The following is a 12,114-nucleotide window of genomic DNA, read 5'->3' on the forward strand; positions in this document are numbered from 1 at the left end:
CGCCTTTGAAATTTGTGGACAGCAGCCAACAGGATGATGACTATATTTTTTTTTTTTTCAGACTAAATGCTTGTGTTTCAGTTTATATTCCCTGGGCAGTGGTTTTCTGCAGATTGTGCTTCTTATAATCTAGAAATAAAACTAGCAGAAGGAAAGATGTCATAATCGATGACATTTCCTCCTCTTGTCACACTGCTTGAGGGACAATGAGAAGAAGCATGTAGAAGGTGCCTCTAACTCAGCACTGTTTACTACCACCCCCACCGCTGACTCCCATCTTAGCTAAAAATTCGGCTAATCCAAAAAAAGACTAACTTTTCCTGGAGTTTCCTTTCCAAGTTGGCAATTTCTGTTCTCATCTCTAGAGCTGGATCTATCCATCTCCCCACCTCATTCCACCCACTGACCCATCACCAGGGAAATGAGTTACCCACACTCTACGGCACCCACTGCCAGCAAGGGGTGGACAGCTGCCATTAGCCCCATGCTAGGGACCAGCCAGCCAGCCTTGTATACCGCAGGCTGAGGGGCCCCCCAGGGCAATGGGGTGCCAGGCACTGAGCTGTGATGGGGTCTCCCTCCTTGATTTCTTCTGAGCACCCATAGGCAGGTTTGGGGGTAAGGGCAAAGAAATGAAAGGCTAAGCAACTTTGGAGAAGTCAACCTCCGTTGACGCATGTGGTTATTAAATGTCACGGATGTATTAACGCACTCCTGCAGGGAATCCAAGCATAATTATGATCTTTTCATCTGTCATAACACGTCTGTAATTGGCAAGAATTCTCCCTTGAACAGCTCCTTCTTCTTAAAAAAAAAAAAAAAGTTGGTTTAAATGCTACTAAATGGTAGAAATCCTCCCGTTTAGCAAAAAGGCACCCATGAAGACAGTTCTTGGCACAAAGCTAATCAAAATTGTCTGGGTCATGGCCACTTGCTCTCCCGAGCCACTGGAAGGCTGGCCGTCTGCTAGTTTGCCACGTGTCACTTGACAATATGACAGTAGATTAAGTGCTACTAATTTAATAAAGCTGCTCTGAGGACAGGGTTGATCTATCAATGAAGAGCAGAGAGAATCGCATTGGCTGGGGGCTCCAGGAGGGGCAGGCGGAGAATATTGAATTGCTTGAAGTAATACTGGGAGGGAAATCTATCGATCCCCAGTTAGACGCAGTTATATTTAGTCACCTGACTCCCGGGCACCCAATCATTACCCATATTCATCAGAGATGGGTAATGAACAGAGGTATTGATTAACAGGGCTAGCTGAAGAGATTTCCCAACAGTGCTAGTTCACATTGATAGGTCTCCAATGGGAACAGAGGCCATGCAGCCCTGGAACATAACTTACTGTGTTCTAGGTCCTTCCATTGATTTTATTTTGGGAGGGGAGGGAGGGACAGTCTTGCACACAGCGATGCTCCCTTGACCTTTCTCTGAAACCCTCCTTGGAAAAAAAAAAAAGAAGAAGAAGAAGAAGAAAACCAACTCACGGCCACAGTCAACAAGTAGACAGCCCTGCTGTTTTCTGCCTCTATCCCGGCTGGCTCTCCTACCTCACCTTTGACTGCTGTGTGTGTGTGTTACCCTGATTTACAGAAATGTGCTCGAAGCCGGGACATGCCAGTCAGAGCTCAGAGCCATCAGGCATACGAAGCCTCTCCTCCCCTAAAGATCAACATATGGCTTCGGGAAATTATCGTGTTCGGCTAATTGCACCAAGTTGGCATGGTAGGAACATAATGAGTCCCGGTTTCAGCATGCTGACCCCAAACCCAGTGATGCCAGCACATAGTAACTTTCCAAGCATTTTGCCTCATGGCAGGAATCCTCATTGAGCTGCTGTTTGCAAAAGGCATTTGGTTAGATTCCTAGCGCGCGCCCTGGTCCTGCGCTGCCATGTTCCAATCCTGCAAGCGAGTTTGCTGTGCTGTGTGTGCAGGAGCACTTGTCCTTGCGGGAACCAGTGGTGACCCGAATGCCGTAACCTTCGGCAGCCCTGTGCTGCCTGATGGGCGGCATGCTGCTCGAAATGCTGATCTATAACTAGAAACCATTAAACCCCGGGGGAGAAAAAAGTAAAGGATTAAGATAAGGACAGCTGTAAAAAATAAAGCTCAAATGCATCATTAGAAACCAGAAATTCACAAAGTACAACTGCCTGTCATCCATGCTGGATATTAGCAACACTTGACTTGTAGATGAATGAACTGCTCTAGGAACCTAAGTCACCCTTAACCACCGCAGCCTCAGAGAAGTTTCTCTTTGTTCCGGTCTCTCCTTATCTGAGCCTGGGTTTTCGATGACTTTGGATTTCATTTGCCTCCGATTATCCTCATCAACCTGCCCTAATTTGACTTACCTTGGCCAGCAGACCTTGTCTTCCTGAGGTACAGCCTCTCCTTCGACTTTGTCTTTTAAACACGCCACCTTTAGCCTTTTCCTTGCCCGTCTTTATTTCCTCATTATAATGTTCAGTTCAATTTCTGTTTTCTTCGCTGATACCATTAAAAAAAGAAAAAAACCCAGTTCAATATCTTGTGATCCTCCGGGGTTAGACCATACCTTGACTTCTTTCCAAACGTAAGAGCTTAGAAGGAAAAAAAAAATATATATATATATCAAAGCCTTCAATAATTTTGGATCCAGACTTCTGCACATTGTGCAGCAACTTCAGGTCTTTGGAATGCTCCAGAAAATGGTCATAAGCAATTCAAGTTGGAGGTTATCAGTGGTTTGGGGCATGTGCTGTGTAAGGTTATTTAAAATTATTAGGCCACTTCCAGGTTTTTAGAGAGATTCATTTTTACAAATATAAATGCTATTAACAATTCAAAGCACTCCCATAATTCCTCATCTTTGTTCTTCCTCATGATCTCAATTTCAATTTTTGTGTTTTTTTCTTTTTTCCTTAAGTGGAGAATTTCCTTCCAAAGTTTCCCAAAGTCATTTGCAGGCTGAAAACAAGACACTTATTTGATTATTTTCAGATGTCGCATCAATTGGTCTTCAGCAGAAAGTAATCCTGCAAGATGTTCTGCTTTTTGTTCTTTGAGAAACCGCAAACCTGTGTTTTTGAAAAATATGACTTTCTCCAAAGCCCTGAGCCTCACCCACAGAGCTCACATGTGAGGAGGGTTTCAGGCTCACACACGGACTTGTTTTTGCAAGGAAGCAACAGAGTCCACTCAACTTTTCGTAGATCCCTGAGCATAAGTAGAGAGAGGGAAAGCCAGGACATGGGTGAGATCCAGGAGCGGGGGCTCACGTGGGAACTGTGCTCTACACACCTGGAAGATGAGTTGTTTCTCTAGCCTGCAGCTTGCGGTACTTAGCAGGTGATCAGTGCACAGTAACAGAATAAACAGAGGAAGGAATCAGGGATGAAGGCTGGTAGATGCAGCCCTCTGCCAAATACCAAAGTCAAAGCTAGCCTTACGATTAGGTGAAGGAGGCGGCTGTAACACTTGGGTAGAATGCATGTATCAGCTATTTGTGGCCTTTGAAAAGCAAATGGTATAACAGAAGCTTTGAGAAGGAAGACCAGGATTCAAAGTGCCACTGAAATGGCCTTACTTTGCCATTTTTTTCCATTTTGTATGCCGGGACCGGCCTGACCTTGTCAAAATCTGAAACCCGTGTGTGGGCATCAGGGCTGGAAAGGGGTCTCCAGAAGCCCTGTTGTCAAAGTGTGGGAAAGAAAACAGCAAATGGTCAGAAAGAGTGGGAGAAATCGCCTATTCTCTTTCCCCTCAGTTTTCTAGTGCCTGCCTCAAACTCAAGCTACTGCCAAGAACAGCAGCAGCAAAGGGAATCTGTAGAAGCCAATACTCTGCACCCCAACAGGTGCTGCTGTCTCCAGGGTGGGGAGACCCGTTCTATCTCCACCTACCCTCCCACCCTTTGGTCCTGGAGGCAAACACAGTCACTGCAGAGCACCAGCTTTCTGGCCAAAGGACTGAAAAGGCAAGGTTGGAAAATTCCAGTAAGATCATGGAGAGGAAAAGGTATTTGAAAAACTAACGGCAGCAAACTTTCTGAATTTGGCAAAAAGACACAAACCTACAGATTCAAAAGTTTCCTTAAACCCAAACATGATCAAGTCAAAGAAATGAACACCCAGATGCAGCGTAATCAAATCACTGGGTTCCACAGATTAAAAACAATGACAATAACAACTGAGAAATATACTGCTTTACATATAGGGGAACCGTTGGAATGACTTTTTTCCTCGGAAACCAGGAAAGCCAGAAAAAAGGAGAACAATATTTTGAAAGTGCTGAAAGAAAAGAACTGTCCACCCAGAATTCCAAATCCAGGAAAAATATTCTTCAGGGATGAAGGTGAATTAAAGACATTCTCAGATGAAGGAATTCTCAATTTTTTTGTCCAGGATACATGTTCCAAGAGAAATGTGAAAGGAAATTCCTTAGAAAAAAGGGAAATTATACCAAAAAGAAAGTTTGGATCCTCACAAAAGAAAGGCAACAGAAATGATAAATATGTGGGCAAACATAATACATTATTTTTCTGCTATTAATATTCTTTGTAATCTGAAAGCAAGAACGATAGCATTGTGCGGTGGAGTTTTCAATGTATGTGGATGTAATACACGGATGACCACGACATAAGGCTGTTTCCTGCATGGTTCTACTCATGTGACATTGTCTGGAAGACAAAAGAAGAGAGTGGAGAAGAGAAGGGGTGGGGGTGCTGCTGGGGTGCTGGAGTGGGGGCACCGGGGGCAGCGGGTAGGGTGCAGGAAGGTGTTGGGAGAAAAGGAACCACACAGTTTCCTGTTTGTGGTGGTGGTAACACCGATCTATATATGTACTGAATTTTATAGAACTGTCCACAGAGAAAAAGTCAATTTTACTTAATTTTTAAAAAGATTTTATTTATTTATTCATGAGAGACACAGAGAGAGAGGCAGAGACAGAGGCTGAGGGAGAGGCAGGCTCCTTTCAGGGAGCCCGAGCTGGGACTCGATCCAGGGCCCTGGGGTCATGCCCTGGGCCCAAGGCAGTTTTTAGATCAGGGTTTGGCAAACTGTTGTGGCTTCCAAGACGGTACCTCACAGCCCCCTGCACGGGGGGGAAGAGGAGGCCACATGGGGGAAACTCTGACACCCCCAGAGAATCTCTGTTTCCCGGTTTCCCTCCTCCAGGCTCTACCCGACGCTGCGATTGAGAGAAGGGTTCTCGTTGGCCGTGCACCTGCTACCTGGCCTCCCTCCCGCTCCAACACAAGCTTTCTTTCCTTTGCCACAAAACCTCTCAATAAAGCCCACGCTCATCCTCGCCCAGGCACTCTGCAGCCCAGAGACGCTTGGGGACCGTGCCTTACCCAGCTCGCTGGCTCGCTCTGTCTCTGTCGTCAGCATTCGTAGCCTCCGTCTCTCCCTCTTGCTCGAGCGTTCTCTCCTCCTCTTGTGCTATGTTCGCCTCACCTCCAGCGGCTCCACCTACTTCACACAGCAGAGTCCAGTCCTGCGCAGAGAGGGGTTAAATAACCAGTAACTTTGCTTTGAACCAGGCCTCCTCCCGGCACCGCCGCCAGCCTGCGCGCGGCCTTCGCCTGCTCAGCCTCTGGTCAGCGTCCAGCCAAAGCCCACGCTTATCGTGTCGGGGCTGAGGGCAAAGCGTCCAGCCAGCAAGGAGTCTGGGCCTGGGGGCACCGTGCTGCAGAAATCAAACATGTGCCCTGTTTGTGCCCAACTATTAACAGCTTCCCCAGCCACCCAATCCGATGAATGCTTCCCGATTGCTACCTTCCCCGACTTCTCTGCAGAGTTTCCCAGGGCCAAGTCGTTGGCATGTCTGATGTCCCAACCCCCCCTTCCGTGAGTCTGGTCCTGTCCTCACCCCTCTTGCCCATCTCCCTTGCTGGACTCTCGTAATCGTCCTGCCCCTCCCTCTCTAGGCCCTCTGCTATCAAAAAGCACTGCTGTAAACAAGCCCGTGAGTCTTTTTTTTTTTTTAATTTTTTTTTATTATTATTTATTTATGATAGTCATACAGAGAGAGAGAGAGAGGCAGAGACACAGGCAGAGGGAGAAGCAGGCTCCATGCACCGGGAGCCTGACGTGGGATTCGATCCCGGGTCTCCAGGATCGCGCCCTGGGCCAAAGGCAGGCGCCAAACCACTGCGCCACCCAGGGATCCCAAGCCCGTGAGTCTTTAAGATGAATTTTAGTCAATGTGTCTCCTCTGTAGGGTTTTCTTTCAAGCCTCGTCATTTGGATGTGAAGGATGCTGCCCTCTTTTAAGGACATTGCTGTAAAAGCAAACAAATAAAGAACATATCATTTAGAACCCAGGGTGAAAGGGTGGAAGAGGTAGATTTCACTCTGAAATCAGATTGCTAGGGGACCTGTCTCTACTTCCTATTCTTTAAAACAAATTAATATTAAGTAAAACTGGGGCACCTGGGTGGCTTCGTGGTTGAACGTCTACCTTTGGCTCAGGGCGTGAACCCAGGGTCCTGGGATCAAGTCCTGCGTTGGGCTCCCTGCTCAGTGAAGAGCCTACATTTCCCTCTCTTTTTGCCACTGCCCCTGATTGTGCTCTCTCTCTCTCTCTCTCTCTCAAATAAATAAATAAATCTAAAAAAAAAAAAAAGATCTTCTGACTTTTGGTCCAGGACCATTTCCATTCTGGTTGGCGTGTCCATATAATGTATTATCTAAGTTAGGACATACTTTAGAGTGAAAGAGAAAAAAAAAGAAAGAAAGAAAGAAAGAAAGAAAGAAAGAAAGAAAGAAAGAAAGAAAGAAAGAAAAAGAAAAAGAAAAAAGGGAAAGTAGGCACTAGAAGTAGTTGATCGGAGCAGGAAGCTGGGACACATCCTGAACAAACCAGGACATGAGTTCACTCCAGTGAAACTTGGCGGCCCTTTGGTACACTTCCCAGCTCAAGGTCACCCAGCCAAGCCCTTCCCACATGTATCCATTGATGTCCAGTGTCTGTCCATCCACTGAGCTCACAGAACCCAGGACTGAGCTGGGCCCCTCCTAGGGCTCCTATCTAACACCTTTTAGTACAAGCTGCCCTGGTGTTTTGCCAGACCTCCATTTGTGCGGGGCTAATGAGGCCCTGGGCAACAGTCATCCCTGGTGATTAGAAACTGAGTTGAAGAAACATTTGGGGGCGGGGAAGGGGCACTGAAAGCCTCACTGTATAGGTCAGATTCTTAACCGAAAGGAACATAGAAAGATTCTGACTTGTGTACGTAGAAATATCTATCAAACACTGTGAGCAGCCTGCGGAATTGTTAAGAAGACTGCATCATGAAGTCTGGGAAACAGACAGGAATGCGAGATGGGGAAAAAAAAAGGCAAACAACTAACTAAAATCATACGGCAGAATTAGCCCAGTGAGGACCTGAGTGATGTTGCCAGACTGGGTTTGGTTGCTATGGCCAGTGCTGCCTCCCTGTGGACCCAGGATGACCCCCCCCATCGACCCTGCTCCTCTACGGAGCCCGCTCTGAATTCAATAAGCGTAGTGGGTGAATCTGGCCAGTTCTAGGTCATTCCTGTTCCTACGCTCTTCTGTAGCAGGAAGGAAGGTTCTGCCTACAATGACTCTATGTGTGTTCCCAGAAACCTCAGCCCCACCCCGGGCAAAGGATTACGCTCCTCTGCCCCCTTAACATCAGCGGGCTTTGACCGTGTGGCTTACTTTAGCCAATGAAATAGGAAATGACGTGGGTTGCTTACAAGTGGAAGCACTAAGAGCCAGTGTGTGCTTTGCCATGTGTTTTCCCTCTGCCTCGAGAATGGCACTGCTCTAGATCGGAGCTGCTGAGTTGGTCAAGGTCCAAGGAGGGAAGATGATGCGGAGCAGAGCCACAGCCATGACTAACATGTAGCATTAGCAGGAATTAAACCTTGGTTTTTTTTGGTGTGGTGTTTTTTGTTGTCATTGTTGTTATTTTAAAGATTTTATTTATTTATTCATGAGAGACACAGAGAGAGAGGCAGAGGCAGAACAGGCTCTCTGTGGTGAGCCTGATGCGAGACTCAATCCCAGGACTCTGGGATCACACCCCGAGCCACTCAGGTGCCCCGGAATTAAAACTTTGCAAGCCACTGAGATTGGAGAAGGTGTCATTTGTTACCAGGACATTGCTTACCTTATCCTGACTGATACAGTCAGGATACTGACTGATACTGATACTGAGTCAGCTCTCAGCAAGAGTCAAGATTCATATGATGGAGAATTCCCAAACATAGAAGCAGACCAAAATAATAATAACAACAAGAAGAAATTTAAAAAATACTAATTTAAAAAATCCATCTTCACATATGTGCTTCATCCAAATGTTAATTTTTCAAGAATCATCTCCCTCTTCAAGGTCTTACTTACCCTGTAGCTCTCCCTAGCACTGCCCGAAGGTCCCCGCAGCATGATCAGAGCAGGGTTGGCTTGGGTAGAACCCTTGAGGCCAAATCAGCAAGCTCTTCACAATCTCTGGTGTGTGTATGTTAGAGAGATTATTTATATTGATCTTGCCTTTAAAAAAAATCTCTGAATGTTAAAATTGATCAGGAAAGGCTTCCACTGGGAGAGAATGGTTTTTGAAAAACACTCAGGTGGATTTGGACAATAAGAAGTTGCAAAATGTGCGTGTATACGTGTGTGCACGTGTGCATGCACATGTAATTGCATGTGTGTACAGGTGTACATGTGTGTGTGCATGTGTATCAACTTTGATTTTATGTGGGTTTATTTCTAAAAAATGAGTTACATTTTTAAATAAACTTAAGAAAATAAGGAATCCGTTGTTTTTCTAGTTATAGAATCAAAATAGTTGTGCCTGTTTGCTATAGAATTATTTTTCCAAGACGCCTGGGTGGCTCAGCGATTGAGCGTCTGCTTTGGGCTCAGGTCGTGATCCCGGGGTCCTGGGATCAAATCCTGCGTCGGGCTCCCCCCAGGGATCCTGCTTCTCCCTCTGCCTCTGTCTCTACCTTTCTCTCTGTGTCTCTCATGAATAAATAAATAAAATGTTAAAAAAAAAAGAATTATTTTTCCTCCCCCAAGGAAATTAATTTGAGCACCATTTCCTGGTTTCCCCCAAAGTTTTAAGGTTCCACTACTTCATTCACATCGGCTCACGATGTTCACAGTTCACAGATGGAAAAGAATCCTTATGTGCAAAAAGCAGGTTGACCAACAAATTGCAGAGTGAACTTACCGTCGAGGCTTTGCAGAAAAGGCCGTGCAGAGTGGGGGCGGGGGGCCCACCCTCTCAGAGGCTCAGCCCTCCCCGCCCTCCCTCACCCCGTCATCCATTCGCTTCTCGGCCTTCCCAGCCTCAGCCCGTGACCTACCACCTGGTCACTCTGACAGAGGCTGCTGCCAGCACCTAAAGGACTGGTGTCCCCCCGTCCCCCCAGACGGCTACGGTGTCCACAGGGGCCGCAGCCCCCTCGAAACTTCCTGTCTTCGCTCCACTGAGATTTCTCTTCCCTGGCCTCCGCCTCAAACCTTCCCTTCTCAGGGCCCTGGGGGGCATTTCCTGGGCCCCGGCCTTCCTGCCCCCTCTCCCTTAGAGACGCTATTGGGCCTCGCACTCGCCTCCTGCTCAGGAAGGGAGCAGCTCCTGCGTGCTCACCGCGCTCCGCAGCCCCTGGGCTGCCTTTCCACCCGCCCGGCCTCGGGTCGGCATCCTCCCGGCACCTTGGGACTGGACAGCCCGCTCTCCTCTGCCTCCCGCGTTTCCCAGTTGGGGTGACTGCCCAGCACGGACCCTCTCCTCTTTGTCCCCCAAGTCACGGGAGTAACAACGCTTGCTTCTCTTCCTGCCCTTGACTTCTCCCTCTCCCTCCTCCCCACTCCCCCTGACTTCCATCTGGGCCATCACTGCGGCTCTTACCTGCTCCCCCAGACTCCCATCCACCAGCGCCGTGTCCTGGGGGCCACATCCAGCTCCTCGGAACTCAACCTCCTCACGAACGAAGCTGACTCCCCTTAGGATGGCACCAGGTTCTTCACGACTTGCTTCCACACACCTATCAAGCCTCGACTGCTACTAACTCTCCTTTGTTTCGTGACTCCTCGCCCATTTTTATGGACCTAAGAAAGAAAAGCCTCTCTAGAGACTCTCTAGGGAGGCTGGGAGGTTCTCTGGACCCTCTAGACTGTCTGGAGACTGGGTCTTGTCTGTCTCCAGGTGTGAGACCCTCTGAGAAGGTGACTTGCTTCATTGGCTTCAGGCCCCCTGCTCTCCCCACAAGCCTTCCTCTTGTCACTCTGAAGTGCCCTGAGCTTCAGAGCCTCCTCTGTAAGGTGGCACTACCCTCACCTCGCACTGTTTTGAGGACTTACTGATTATAACTAAAACCACTTACCCCCATGCCTGGCACATGGCAGGTACTCAAGACGTAGGGTTCTTTCCTTTATTTCTCGACCACGCATATTTGTCTTCTAAGCAGTAGAGCATTGTCTGTAGGTGTTATCCTTTTCACACCCACTCATCATTTCTTCATCCCCTGTTTATGGGCAACTCACACAGGGTGTTGTCCCGGGTTCTGGGGATACCTGAGTGAGGAGCCCAGCACCACCGGGTGCCTGGTCTTAGCACAGGGCCGGGGCTCCTTCTCCAGCCTCAGTGGAAGCAGGTGTCCCTCAGCACGCGGGCCCAGGAGGCACAGTTTCATCTCATCTCATCTCTTTCTTTCACTTTGATTTCTGGTGCTTTCCTCCAACACGTATAGCTCATGGCAGCGTATGATTGGAAAGAAAATAACTCGGAAAAAACAAAGTGCTCCAAGATACGTAAAGGGTCGTGATGTACCCCCATGGTGAAAATGCCCAACAATGGAGAAGAAACAAGGCTAAGAAATCCTCATGTTTGACTAAATAAAGTGTTCCTCACCAGCACGAGCTGTTCAGCTCAGACAGCAGGAGGGACCTGCAGGTGTTTGGATGGGGGCACCCTATCCATGGACTGACTTTCCTCTATATTGCTCCCAGCCAGAGTATAGTCATTCCCATTACTTCTGGATCAATCCGTTTGGACCAAATCTCCTGAATCCACAGGCTGGGGTCAGGTCCTTCTTTATGGCTCTAGTGCGGAGCTGAGTGCCTGGAACGAGGTAGGTGCTCAGCAAATCCTGGTGACCGTCCGCTCTGGGCAAAGGCCCCCTAGCTGCCGCAGCCCAGCTTACTCTCCGCTGCAATCATCTCCTAGGCCCGGGGCTTGGTGCACAGTAGGTGCTCGGCCCACGTCTGTTAAATAAGCAAAGGAATGAACAAAGGGCTGGAAGGGCGTGAGCGGAGAGATGTCGGGAAGCTCCTTCTCAGCCCACGTCTGTGACAGCGCAGCAGGCGGCGGCGGCTCTCATTGGACCCAGGGCCCCGTGTCCCTGCCCTCGCAGGGTCGCGCCCGAGTGAGGCCGAGGCCTCCCCCATCGCACAACGGGAGGCCTCCCCTGACCAGGCTGCTTTGGAAAACTGCTTGCACCTGGCCTGGAAGAACACAATTAAAAGACGCCGTAAAAATTGACAGATCCCAGTGCGGAGGGCCGAAAATACATTACAATTCCAATCGAACTATAAATAAAGCCCCTAAATTAAATAAATCTCACACAATTATGGATTAAAACATGTTTAGTGTTAATGGCCTTGCACATGGACCCTGACTCCCGAAATTGTTGCTGAGGCTGCATGGCTGGGGGATTGCATCATAATTAACACCAGGCCAACCCGGGAGGGGCCGGCCTGGGGTTCAACTGTGGGCCTTGAGGAGGCGAGGGGGGCACCCACGAGGCTTCCCGCTCCCCAATGCTGACCTGACCCTTTCTTGGCGACACCGATTCTTTGCTTGGAAGGACCTGGAGGTGGCCATTCTTGCCGAGGGCCTGCCCTTGGGCACAAAGGCTTATTCTAGGTTTAGTGCTCTGGCTCCTCTGCTTGCACGCTTTGTTGCACACATGTCTGTGTGCACCAAATAAATGACCCAGTACCAAAAAAGGGTCGTGGAAGAAATATCTGATAGTTCCGTTACTGCTCACTCTTACCCTGTTGCTTTGAAGTCCGTAAATCATAATATAAATGATCAGCGATAATATTATGCATAAGCTTCCTCTAGTAACCCTCAAACCTCAAT

The sequence above is a fragment of the Vulpes vulpes genome, chromosome 12, assembly GCF_048418805.1.
Source record: "Vulpes vulpes isolate BD-2025 chromosome 12, VulVul3, whole genome shotgun sequence".
In the NCBI taxonomy this organism is placed as follows: domain Eukaryota; kingdom Metazoa; phylum Chordata; class Mammalia; order Carnivora; family Canidae; genus Vulpes; species Vulpes vulpes.